Source organism: Propithecus coquereli, unplaced genomic scaffold, assembly GCF_000956105.1.
Source record: "Propithecus coquereli isolate 6110/MARCELLA unplaced genomic scaffold, Pcoq_1.0 Scaffold10, whole genome shotgun sequence".
NCBI classification, from domain to species: domain Eukaryota; kingdom Metazoa; phylum Chordata; class Mammalia; order Primates; family Indriidae; genus Propithecus; species Propithecus coquereli.
Window position 1 is genome coordinate 15,046,940 of NW_012133858.1, and position 14,345 is coordinate 15,061,284.

The 14,345-nt window shown below is 38.6% G+C and overlaps 1 protein-coding gene across 1 annotated transcript in view; it reads right to left on the minus strand.

The window, feature by feature from the left end:
• TPRG1 (tumor protein p63 regulated 1) overlaps window positions 1-14,128 on the minus strand; it is a 128,903-nt gene extending 114,775 nt beyond the window's left edge. The window contains exon 1 of the mRNA XM_012640598.1: window positions 13,964-14,128. The gene's annotated coding sequence lies outside the window, so the exon portion shown is untranslated. The remainder of the gene's footprint in view (window positions 1-13,963) is intronic.
• Between the last annotated feature and the right edge of the window lie 217 nt (window positions 14,129-14,345).

Here is a 14,345-nt window from a genome sequence, read left to right on the forward strand (position 1 = left end):
TTGGGCACTGGGATTATATATTTCTTTCTTATTTATGTTTTCCAATTTTCTAAAATGAAAATGTTATAAAAAGTATCAAATGAGAAAAAAGTATTTTTTCTAGTAAAAATGTTGAAAAATTTAAAAGATTTTTTAAGTACCCACATTTTCATCATAGGCTTCTGTTTCTCCAGCAACCACCATCAAGGAAAAGAAAAATTCAGTTTCATACAGAAAGTATATCAAAATTTGGCCTTTGGAAAATCTTCAAAAATTAAAGTCAGAAGAAGACTGACATTAATATCCAAATAAAGACTATTTCCTGTGTACAGACAGTTGGGTTATTGGGAAATGACTTTTATCTGTCCACTGATATGCAAAGGCTGCATGCAGGAAATAAAATCAAAAGAAGTCTTGAGAGATGGAGACAGACAGTGTCTATTGGGCAAGGCTTATTTCCTAAGAAGTTATGAAACTGCTATGCAGGCCAAGAAGTTACAAACCTGTTATGCAAATTATATGAGGAAAAGGGAGAGAGGGATGTTTGTTTTAGAGATAAGTCCAACACACTGCCAATGAACAGATCTGAGAACAAAGCACTTAGTTACAGATGGCCTGGACAGAGTGGCTTGGCAGAAGTTCTAGCCTTCGTAGCAAAATGTCATAGCAAGTGATGTGGAGGAGGAGGAGGTAGCAGTGACCCTATTTTAAACAGGGGCCTGGGAGAGAGGGTAGTAAAGGGGGCCTGTCCACAGGGGTGATTCCACACTGACCTGACCTAGATCTTGGTCCTTAAAAATGCTCAAAAGTGCTGATCTGAAACAGAGTGGAATACTTTCCTTCTTTCTTCCTTCATTATTCCAAACAGGTTAAAAGTCATAGCATAACCCACCTTTCTCTGAGAAGAGGCCAAAGGAAGATGCTTAGCCAAAAGGAATCCATATCCCAAAACATATCCTCGAAGGTCCTTCATGCCTTCTAACTCTTCAATGAATCTTCTGATGTCAGTGATTCTCCCTGAAATGCATCTGCTATCTGATAGAGGCGGCATTATCTATATTGTGTTGAACAAGGTTTTATTCTTTATCTTTTAACTTTATTTCTTTGAATTTTGCAAAACTTCAATTCTTATTTATTTTCAGTTGGTGAGCTTTTATTCTGTTTGGGAGTTCAGCCAATCAGTAGATGTGGCTAAGCCAGACAACTTAGCTTCCTCCATTGAAGCCTGGAAGATGTCTTTACTTTTGATTTAAACACAACTTTGTGGATGATATATCAAGATCACTGACCTATGACTCAAAGATACAAATGTTTGGAGAATTAATTAAGCCAAACCTTTCACAAGATAATGGGACAAGAAGCAGTAAAGACATAAATTGATTCATTTCATGCAATCAATACCTTTTTCAGGAAATAGACTGGCATATGTGGAGAAAGCTTTGGAGTCAGAGAGATGTGGGCTTGTAGCCATGCTCTGTAACTTACCAGCTGCCTGAGGTCAGGTGGCAATTTAAATTCCTTATTCAGTTTTCTCAAATGTGAAATGTATCCAATATATACCTCATAGGACAGTGTAAGAATTAGATGAACTAATGAATCTAAAGGCCTGGCAGAGTACCTAAAATATAGTAGTATTTCAAAACATAGTTTAAAGGAAGGCTAGAAAAAGTCTAACAATAGACTGAATCTATGTTAGAAGAATTTGAACAATTTTTTTTAATTTCTTTTTTTATTTCAGAATATTACAGGGTTATAGATGTTTCAGTTACATAAATTGCTCTTATTCCATTTGAGTCAAAGTTATAAGTATGCCCATCCCCCAGATAGTGTGCATTGTACCAGTTAGGTGTGAATTTATCCATCCTTCTCTCCCACCTGTTTGATTTCCAATGAGTGTTATTTCCATATGTGCACATAAGTGTTGATTGATTAGTTCCAATTTAATGGTGAGTACTTGTGGTGTTTTTTTTTTTCATTTTTGTGATACTTCACTTAAAAGAATGGTCTCCAGTTCCATGCAGGTTAAATCAAAAGGTATTAATTCATCATTTTTTATGTCTGAGTAGTACTCCATGGTATACATATACCACATTTTATTAATCCACTCATGTATTGATGGGCACTTGGGTTGTTTCCATCTCTTTGCAATTGTGAATTGTGCTGCCATAAACATTCAAGGGCAGGTGTCTTTTTTATAGAATGTCTTTTTTTCCTTTGGGTAAATACCTAGTAGTGGAATTGCTGGATCAAATAGTAGTTCTACTTTTGGAATTTGAACACTTGTAAGCAGAGCATATGAAATCTAGTGATGGTGGGGAATCTCTGAAGTAGTAGGAGTTAGGAAATATGAAATCAGATATAAGCCGTTTCTCCTCTCTGGGCACTGTTTGTTTTTTTTGTTTTTGTTTTTGTTTTTTTTCATATGTACTAGGAGGGTAATGAACTACTTGGCCCCAAGTTTCCCTCCAACTCTGCCAGTCCAGGACTTCACTCAGGCCTGACATGGAGCCCAATTCTAAATCAAGATGGAGAACAAAGAGGTAATTTACAAAGCGAGACAAATACCAAAGTAACAAAAATAAAAAAGCTAGAACATATTTATTTTTAACACCTTTATCCCACTATAGATCAAGACTTTCTAGTCCATGGATATATGTTTGTTAAAAGTTTCATCTTTAAGGCATCAAGGATAGGAAATCATTAAGAACAAGGTATTAGTTTTGTTTTTGTTTTTTAATTCAACAAGAAAGAAACACTGAATAGTAGGAACTTCCTGTCTGGTTTTATTAGCTGTTCCCTCCAACCAATGAAATCAGCACTTCAGAGAGGATCAGCCTTCCTAGGCTTGGGATTTGTTCGGCTAGATCTGGTCAATCCAAGTAAAATTTCCCCCCACCTCTACCAATCAGAACCCTGTGGATCATCACCTCTTCTCCAGTCTCTGAAATAACTCAGCCACGGCTTCCTGGATTTCTCTATACAGTAAAAGCTTCCATTTAGTGTCCAATTCACAAAGAGCAAGGATTTTTATCATTGTCTATTGACTATGCAACTACAATTCAAAGATAAATAAAAATAGAACTTCTTCTATGGAGCTTAGACCCTAGTAGAAGGGATAATGATTTAAGTATCAATTTTAAATTGGAAAGATTTAAAATTAAATGTACTTATTGTATCATGCTATGTATACACATACATTGTGGAATATAGTGCAACCTTTGGAAATCATATTTTTGAAGACAATTAAATGACAGATAAAAATTGCAGGCCAGGCACAGTGGTTCATGCCTGTAATCCTAGTTCTGGGAGGCAGAGGCAAGAGGATCATTTCAGCTCAGGAGTTCGAGACCAGCCTGAGCCAGAACCAGACCCTGTCTCTACAAAAAATAGAAAAAGTAGCCAGGTGTGGTGGCATGTGCTTATAGTCCCAGCTACTCAAGAGGCTGAGGCAGGAAGATGGCTTGAGCCCAGTAGTTTGAGGTTACAATGAGCTACAATGATGCCACTGCACTGTAGCCGGGGCAACAGAACAAGACTCTTGTCTCGAAAAAAAAAAAAAAAAAAAAGAAAGAAAAAAATTACAAAATAATGCTATATGAGAAAGTAGAGTCCTAAAATATACATATCCTATGGTTTTATTTTCAAAACCTGAAGTATATGCAAATAAGCAAAAAAAAAAATACTGGAAATTAACACATTGAAGTGTTAAAAGGGGCTTATCTCTGGGAAGAGTGGGCTATAATATATGTTATAGAATAATCCAGTAGACAGATTAATTGACACCAAAAGATATATTATGATGAAACAAAATGCAGTTTATAAAATATTATATAAAAATCACTCACACATGCATAGGAAGCATGTGCACCAGAATGTTATGAATATTATCTCTGCATGACTGGCTCACGGATGATTTTTATTTTCTTTTTTACACTTTTCTAAATTTTCTAGTATTCTTTGCATTGAGTGTACATTATTCTTATGATTGAGGGAAAAAATGTTAAAGAATATTGTTTGTAAGAAGTGAACCAAGTGAATATAAGTCAGGATTGTAAGTCTATGGGTACAAAAAATATTGATTGGAATCTAAGAATAAAAAGGTGGCACTCCTGAAGGTGATAGTTAGACAAGCAATCATAAGAGAAAACTTATCAAAGGTAATAGTGACACAAGGAGTTTGGAAGGGCCACATCCAGGTCAGAGATCACTATACTTGTTGTACATAGAAATACATTTGGTTTTTAAAGTCCACCATAGAAGGATATTGGGCCAGTTCATTCCTACCTTGTTAAAAAAGACTTCCCTAACCACCAAAACCCACTGGGGACAGACCTACCTCCTCAACAAGATGAAACAACACAGGCACTCTAAGGTAAGCACCTTTTACTTCCAGGGGAACTACAAGCTCCTCTGGGTAAGAAACTATCCTTTGTGCTGCTTTGTATTTCACGAACACTGCTAACACTGAGTGTTCTGAGCAGAAAAGATGCTTAATAAATGTGTATGATGTATACCATACGGGGGATGGCAGAAGGACAAGGGCCAAGGAGTAAGAGAAACATGAAGGTAATCAGCCTAACACTGTCAACCGCAGGAAATATGTCCTTGAGGACATGGTAGGGAGAGATCTCAGTAAGGATAACAGTGATAACATAGGAAATAGCTACTGCATTGGTAAATGTTCATTTGTAGGGATTGGTGTTAATGATTATTTGGCCTCATTTAATTTTTCTTATTATGTTATAGACCACACATAAAAGCAAAAGAAGGAAATCTTTTCTTAAACCCACAGTGTGGAGAAAATGAAAGTAAATAATTTTTATGTATGCCCTTTAAGACTTTTCCTACAAATGTTCATAATATCATTTTTCTACTTCAAAAATTAAGTTATACCATAAGTGTTGTTTACCAGACTGCCTTTTACACTTGACGTGCAAAAGGATGCTAATATTGGCAATGGTGGCAACACTTACAAAGCACTAACATGTTGACACTTGACTTTACCTACATTGGATCATCTCAAGTTCATCATAGCCCTGTGGTTCAGTTACTATAATATCCTCATTCTACAGGTTGGGAGACAGAAGCCAGAAGGCTAAGGAACTTGCCCAGGGTCACATGGTTAGTAAGTGATAGAGCTCTAAATTGATCAAAGATCACTCTGACTCCAAACCCCTGTTTTCCATTAGTAGTAATAGTTGCTATACTACTTAGTTAATAAATAATTTTCTCACCTGAAAAGTGCTAAGGGAGTTGATCTTGCATGTTCTCACCACAAATAAAAAAAATTGTAACTAAGTGAGGTGATGGATATGTTAATTAACTTGATTGTGGTAACCATTTCACAATGTATTACATATGTCAAAATATCATATTGCATATCAAAAATATATATAATTTTTGTGTATCATTTATACTTAAATAAAGCTGGAAACAAAGAAATAAATAAATTCCTGCAACAACATAATAGCAGCTGTGCAGGGTTCTATTATTTAACCCCTATTGTTACTTATTCATGTTGCTTCCTTTTTACTTGCTTTTATAATGGCTATACACTGAAGGTCCTTGTTGGTAAAACTTTTCATAAGCCTTAACTTCTTTCTCATTATAAATTTCTGGAAGTGGAAATGGTGGGTCAAAGCATATGCAGATTTATGGTATATGCTTGGTATATATGGCCAAATGGCTCCCTTCCCCCTGAAATGTTCTACCATTATAAGTTTCAGTAGAATACATGAAGGCTCATTTTCCTGCAGGTCAGCAGAGGGTTTTATAATTAAAAAAAAAATGTCGATTAATGGTTTAAAAAATATTAGACCGATATTTGTTTTAATTTGGACCACTTTTTTAAGTTGTGAGATTGAAAAGTTGGGATGTGTATGCATAGATGTTTTTATTAGTTTCATCTTCTTTGTCTTACTGATCAGCAATAGTTCTCTATTTATTAAATATATTAACAATTCAACAAATGTTGATGATATCAACAGATGTTAATGATTATACTGTTACTATTGAAGGTTACAGGCATGAATAATGAATTTATAAAATTATCAAAATGGACACACCAATTATACAAGGTCATGTATACCTAACTAAAAAGCAAAACAAACCATAGCAGTTGGCTTCCAAAGCTGTAGATTTGATTTGCATGATTAATTAATTCTGCATATAAGAATGTCTTGAATGTGGGTACTCCACTTTTTTCCCATGTGATAGATTAACCTCCCAAGTGCAACTCTAAATGGCATAAAAGAATGCCTCATTTAATGTGTTAATTGAAACACATTTGGGGGAAAACATCTCTGTGCCAGGCACTATGCTAGAGGAAAAGAGAGACGGGGAGATTAGAAGGAAACCTGTAAATACAGTCTCTACCCTTGAGCACTGCACTGTCTGTGAAAGAATCAGATCTGCAAATAATTAAAAGATGGCTAGATAAGGCACTAGACAAAAATCAGTACAAAGTGCAATAGGAGAATTCTAGAGGCACTGAAGAAAGTCACGCTGCGCTATCTGGATACCTGTGGATCCAGGAGCTCTTCCACTAAGCAAATCCCTGGAGAGACACCAAAGATTCAGTACAACCTGCTGCTGAAAGACAAGGGTAATATTTCACTCTAGAAGTTGCCTTTTGGTGCTATTAGTGATGGGAGAGGAGGGCCACCACTGGGAAAGTGACAAATGGTGTGCAAAGCTTTCTCTTCTGGACATGCAGGGCTGGGTCAAAATAATATGTGTATCCCTACTCATAAGGAGTAGCAGTGTCCCAATTGGGAACCAAGTAGAGTCAGAGACCCAGAAATGTATGATTGGAGCTCCATGAAAACAGAATGAACCTTAACTGTGTAGGCCCTTCAAGTGGACAGAAACATCAGACAGCATAAGGAGGGATCATAGATTTCAGTAAGTAGACACAAATGCATTGCTAGAGGAAAATATTGATGTGAGAATCAGACCAAGAGTAAAGGCATGAGAAACTGTGTTCCCATCCTCCAGCCAAGCAGATAGTTCAACTTGAAGCCTTCGCTACTCAGAAGAATCTTTCCAAATATTGTTTGTTTTCATTGTTTCCACTGATTCGGACACTGAGTTCTAGTTCCTTTTCACTGTTCCAAACATCCTGCATTTGATATAAAAGTACTTTCAGTTCAGGAGACATTGTCGGGCATTGTGAGTTCCCTGAGATTTATGAAAGATCCTTAAACAATGGCTAAGTGAACGTTTTATAGAAAGTTGTAAAGCTATAAGTGATCTCCAGAATTATCTGGATAGAGTAAGGCAGTGAACAGAACAATGAACTCAACTTACAGAACCCAGATTTAAGTCCCATTTGCTAGTAATTTGTTGTGTGATTTTGGGCAGTTGACTTCAAACCCCTGAGCCTTATTTTCCTCACCTGAAAAAAGTGTAAGATGATAACTCTTACCAGAACCACTTCACAGGGTTGTAGAAAAGATAAAATAAAATGCTGTATCTGTGCGCATCAATCAAGTTACAATCTCTGTGAAAGCATATTTCTATCATTTCTCCCATTTAAAAAAAAAGTTACCCTCTTTCCTTTTCTGCAGTTGCCCATTTTCTGTTTCCTTTCACAAATAAGTTCCTTGAAAGGAACATTTTTATTCACCATCTCCAATTCTTCTCCTCCCATTTCTCTCTTGAACCTACTTGAGCACACTCTATAGTTCACAGACATCATCTAACTCCACATCTCGGCAGCATTTGTCCCATCTGACCACTTTCTCCTCCTTGGAAGGCCACTTCCCTGGGCTTCCAGACACACTGTGCTAACCTAGTGTTCACCTGCCACTCCAGCTGCTCTTCTTCCATTTCCTTTCTTGGTCCCAGTGGAACCAGAGGAGAGTGGAGGGAAGAGAGAGTGATAGGAAGGGTCTGCTCAATGGTGTAGACCTGCAGTCCGCAGCCTTTTTGGCACCAGGGACTGGTTTCATGGAAGACAATTTTTCCATGGATGGAAGAGGGGAGGCAGAGCTCAGGCAGTGATGTGAGCAATGGGGATTGGCTGTAAATACAGATGAAGCTTCACTTGCTCGCCCATCACTCACCTCCTGCTGTGCACACCTGCCCACTTTCCTAAGTTTCATGGGAGACAATTTTCCACGGATGGGTGTGGGATAGGATGCAAAGCGGCGGAGCTCTGAGGCCTGGTCCCTAACAGGCCACAGACCGGTACCAGTACATGGTCTGGGGTTTGGGGACTACAGGTGTAGATAGTAAGGGGGTGCATTTCCTATAGAAAATATAAACGAAAAATTATTATTATTACAACATGCTGAAAATTATAAACAATTTCAGTGATAAAATACTCCTCTCTGCTGCTGTGGGACCAATCCTACCATCCTCTTTCCTCTCTGTTGCACCACTGACTGGGCTCCCCTCACCATTCTAACACCAAAACATTACAGAATCCCAGAAATCAGCGCATAAGCCTCTTCTCCTTTCTGTCTGTACTAACTCCTCTGATTAACTCATTTAACTTTGTTGCTATAAATATCATATACATATTGGTGACTCACATTTTTTATTTTCAGCTCACATATCTTCACTGAATTCCAGATTCATATATCAACTCCCTACATGATATTTCAAACTTAACCTGTTCATAAGTAAGCTCCTAATATTTTTTCAGAAATCTGTTCATCTCACAATCTTCTCCATCTCAGATAAAGGACATTCCTTTCCACCAGTTGCTCAGGCAAAATTGTGGAGACATCCTTGACTTCTCCCTACTCAATCAATCAACCACCAGAATCCAAACCTTCCTGACACCTCCACAACTCTGTGTTTGTCCACGCTTCCACATCACTCATCTGGATGACAGTGACGGCTCCCTAGGGAATCTCCCTGCTTCTGCCTTTCCTCTCCCCACTTCACTGTCATCTACTCTCAACACACAGACAGAAAGAACCTTTTGAAATACAAATCAGACCACATCACTCCTCTGCCCAAATCTGCAAATGGCTCTCATTTCATTCGGAGTGAAAGTCGAAGTCCTTACTGTACCTTACAGGCTCCTGCATTATCACCGCTCCCTGCCCTCACTCCACCATCATCTTTCTAACTTCATCTCCAGAACACAAAGATTTTTCCACTCAGTTCAATCCATACTTTATTCTTCAAAGGTGCCAGGCGGGCATGCTCTTGCCTCAAGGCCCCTGCACTTGCCGTGCCAGCTGCCTGGAACGCTGTTTGCCCATTACTGCCTGGCTGACTTGTGTCCTTAGGGACTTTACTCAAATAATGCCTTATTCTTCCCTAGGTGCCCTCTCCGAAATCACAGCTATTCACAGTTTCCTAGTCCCTTTCCCTGTCCTATTCTTCTCCACATCTCACATATTACATATTTCACTGATTGATTTTGTTTATTTTCTGTCGCTCTCACTATAAATGTAAGCTTCTTGAAGGCAGAGATTATTCTTTGTGTTCACTGCTGTTGTTACCAGAACTACTTATGGAGATGTAGAAAAGCTAATACTTTCTTTCCAAAACCTAGAACAGATACTCAATGAATAGTTTTCAATGAATGAAACATGAACAGATGTTTGAATTGAACAGTTGATAAATAGTTTTAAGTGAATGAATCTTGTTCAAATATCTCATTTTACTCTGTGTCATGTCACCTACCTACCTCCTTTGAAGCACAGACCTTTCAGATGTGAGTATCAATACAATTCTGAGCCAACCCCACACACAACCATGTACATGAAAATGAAAAAAGTTGGTTATTTACCAAGTACCATAGGGTTTGGAGTTGTGTAAACATTGATCTGGTGACCAGTGTAGCACTTTGTAAGACCAGAACCTTCCCTTCAACCCACCAGGAATGTGGAGAGCCACAATGGACCATTGATTTATTTATGACTTTTTTCAGCAATGTTTATTATGGGAGAGTCCAAGGCCAGGACATCCAAGAACCTTCTATAACTATTCCTTATGGAATGATTGCTTCTCAGACTAAAGGACAGAGTTTAGAAACTAAAAATAACTCTCCACATCCCACAAATTAAGAAGAACTTAACTTGTGTAACATCACTTTTCTAACTTTCAGATAAGCCATAGGAATAGACTTTCTCGGGGGTGGGGGAGTCTTTACCATGTTTTTAAAAACTAATCCCTATAAGTTGCTTAATGTATTTTAAAAATATTTTCATCCTCCTTTCTAATTCTACTGTATAGTACCACCTTGACTTCCTCACTTAGCATATGATTCTATCCACAGTATTTAGAAGCACTCAATCCTATTTTTTCCTTTTTTTAAATTTTTTTATTTCAAAATATTAATTAACGGTGTACAAGTGTTTTTGTTACATAAATATCTTATATGATGCTTAAGTCGGGGTTTTTGGTGTGTCCACCACCAGAATAGTGTTCATTGTACCCAGCAGGTAAGTTTTTATCCCACACATCCCCAATCCTCCCTGCTTATTGGTTTCTCATGTCCTTTATGCTGCTTTGTGTCTGTGTGTACCCATTTATTAGCTCCCACTTATTAATGAGGACATGTGGTGTTTGGTTTTCCTTTCCTGAGGTACTTCACTTAGGATAATGGTCTGCAGTTCCATCCAAATTGCAAAGATTTATTTGTAGCTGGGACTACAGGTGCACATTGCCACGCCTGGCTTGTATTCAATAATGACATTTCTGCAGGAGAACTAGTGAAGAAAGAAACATGGATACTATCGGCATTGAAATAAAAGAAATATTAAAGATAAAAAACAATCCTATTTTTTTTCACTTTTATTGCTCCTGAAAAACTTAAAATAGAGCTAAGGTATACCTACATAGATATTCTATCATGTCCTAATTATGACCTTAGAAGCCTGGAGCTGGAACTGACGTCTGGTCAATAGCTGCAATGCTCACCAAGTCCACATGTCGTGCCTGATCTGAAGCCCACAGCCTGACACTTAGCACCCAGCATCTAGTTCAGACCCAGATTTCCAGCCTCATTCCACCTCGGTCTCACTAGCCCTATGTGTAGCCACAGTGAATGCTTTCTATCCCTCATACGTACTTCATACAATACTGGCTCGTGAGTTTGCTTAAACTCTTCTCTTGCTGAAAGCTCTTCTCACCTCTATCTGTCCAAAGCCCGGTGGAACTTCCTTCCTTACAACCATTTCTTCTATACAACCCTCTGTGAGGGCACCTTACCTGGTTGCCGTATATCTCTTTTCATTCAGTGAAACCACAACATTTGCTTTCTTCTTCTTGGAGCAGTTATTATATTTTGTCTTGTGTTGCAGTAGTTATTTGTATACACATTTTCAACACTAGATGGTAAGCCTCTTTGGGGAAGGGTCACTACTCTTCATCCCTAAATCCCTAAATTGTATACACCATAAGTGATCAAGAGTTTACTGTTAAATTGGTGAAATGAATGATAGAAAACATATCATTAGGCTAGTTTCCCAGATTTTAGCAATTTGTTCTGTATTCTTTGCTGTCCATGTGCTATCATACATCATGATTTATTTCTTGTTTTTATGTCATTGATCTATTGAGTAAAGAGGAATACTCTACAAGTGTCAACTTTGCTTCCTATTCTAGTGTAGGCACCTGGAGATCATGCTGGAGCAGTGTCAGCTTGCTCAATACTTAAGCATTCAAGTCACTGATTCTTGATATCTAACTCAAGAAAATATCCTGTGTAGGTATCAAGGCCAGTGCTATGTTCTGCTGAAGTCATCATATCTCCTCCTACCTCTTAGATAATGAGAACTTAAGGACAAATAATTAACTTCACCTTCTCCCTGGTGACATTGATCTGTGGCCTGGCCTATCGTTATGTAGAACTAGGTTTCCCTTGAAAGAAAATGATTTAAGGGAACCGCAACACCTCAGAAGTTGGAAGAGATCAGAAGTAACAAACTCAGATATCTGCTACCCTAAATTAGGTACCATGAGGGCTTAGGACTGGGAAATACACGTTTCGTCTGCAGGAGGCAGATCGCCCAGACGCAGCAGATGTGTTATCCGTGGGGGAATTTGGAGCCAGTATTACCAGAATTATTTATCTTCCTGAAAAATGAATTATCTTGATTTTTACAAGAAATTCCTTGAATATTAAATACTTGCAACTGGTTCCATTTTGTTGAACACTGCAGTACGAACAAAACTCATCTGCTTGCTGTATTCACCTGTGGCTGCTAGTTTGCAACATCTGGATTAAATGAATCCTCGGGCATGACCCTGCCATTGGACTCTACAATGTTGAATAAAAAGTCAGCTGACACTACAAGTTTTGAAACTATTAAACTGAGTGACACTTCTTTAGAAGGATCCTAGAAGATACAAAAATCCATATTGGCTGAAGAAAATGAGTATACCACTACTTCTTGCCCATCTCCCCACCCTTCACCTAAGGAGCAGTTCCACAATTTGGCTGAAACACATATTCCACAAGAACCAAGTCAATAAGGAAAGAGGCTTCTCTGGCAAATCCCCCTACACTACAGGTTATGATAGCATCTGCAGTGGATGCTAAAGCAAAAGTCAAAGTGCCCTAAAACTTTTAATTAGACGGAATCTTCAAGGACATCTAGGTATGGCCCCCAAATGACATAGTTAATGCTTCAGCTTTGGGACACCTGGCACCATTCACTACATGTCATAGGCACCGAAAGAGACCCACACTTGACTTACAGCTCCAGTGATTACTGGCTATGTGACCTTGTCATATGACTTCATCTTTCTGGACCTCAGTTTTGCTCTTTGAAATAAAGTGATTAATTGGGTGACTTCTTCAGGACCCTTAAAGCCAGAAAGACACTAAGGACACACAGAAGTCTGTCAAAGATTATGTAGCATTGCAACCCACTGCATTGTGGTGGGCCTGCAGGGATGAATATTAGCACTGTCATAATAAACTCAAACAGACACACACACACACACAAAACACATACACACAGGAAACATTTCCTTCCACAACTAAGAATGATATAACCTTTTGAGCATGAAAGGGAAAATTACAGCTAAAATTAGCATCTTAAAAAGTAAACTACATAATCACTGAAGAGATTTTCTTAAAACTATAGAACAATGAGATACGATGATAGCTGTCATAAGAGAGGAAATTGCAGGAGTCAATTTGAAAGGATTTGGGGGTGTTCTCCCCCCTCCATTGAGATTTGCTTTTCCACATAGTACAGTACAACTGAAAAGATAAAAGATTTCCCCAGGGCTTTGTGATCTGTGCCTCCTAATGTTGCTGCCGACATTAGGAGAGTGTCATTCAGCCCTGAGTTAAAACCTTCTCATGCAGAGATCCAGAGCATGTTTCAGGCTCGGTGTAGTCATCTCTCGCACATTTCCAAGTCACCGTTCAGTTTAAATGTCCGCTTTACATACAAACTCTCATTTGTGCTCTAAAAACAGCCCTATTTGATGGAGCCTATATATCATTATAAAATCTCCCTCAGATGAATTCCAAAATATCCCTGACAACCTGCTTGCAAAGAAATAATTTCCTTTGTTTGCCATTTGACAGTTCAGGAAGGACCCTTTCACTTTTCTTGGCTTTTTGGGATAAGATATGACCTTCTGGGTGGTATAATGCAGAGAGAAAGAAGGAGGAATCAAATCTAATCTTGGCTTTAGCCGGCTGATCAAACTTGAGCAAAACATTTCAATTGACCAAGCCTCAGTTCACTAAGCCACCAAATGGAGAAAATTACATCTACCCTACCACATTCATAGAGCAGCTAAGATCAAAATCAATATATAGATAAATATATCAAGCGACTTTATAGGCTGAAAAATACTGGTCTGTAAACCACACCAACCCTAGGCAGTAAAGAAGAATAAAGGAATTTCACATGGTCATGCATACATACACACTTAGATCACATTGTAAGTCAGTAGCAGAGGTGACCAGAAACCCAGCTTAGGGGACAGGAGCAATCAGCTCCTAGAGAAACACCCCATCTCACTGCAGAACAAGTGACATGCCACCTGATCTTACCTGACTAGACTGTGGTTGGTCCTCAAGGCTCTTCTTTCTCTTCCCAGACAAATGGGGTCAGACCACAGATATTGGCCAGTTGAGGTGTGGTTGGCTCAGATGAAGCCAAGCAAGCGAGTACCCTTGTGCTGTCACCCCAAGCAGTCTGAACCTCACTTCACCAAGTGGGCTGATGGTTACTTTCTCACTCTCCAACAAAGGGTCAAATGAAAGGACTGAGGATGTTTACAGGGTGGAACTCAACCTGTCAGAGGCAGAGAATTGGGTTTGTGGGTGGGACCTTTCTCGTTTTGCAATGACACACCTCTCCCCTGTCCTCTCCCTCAAGAAGTCCTGGAATTTTCTGCCAACTTCCTCTATAATTGACATCTGACCGGAGTGA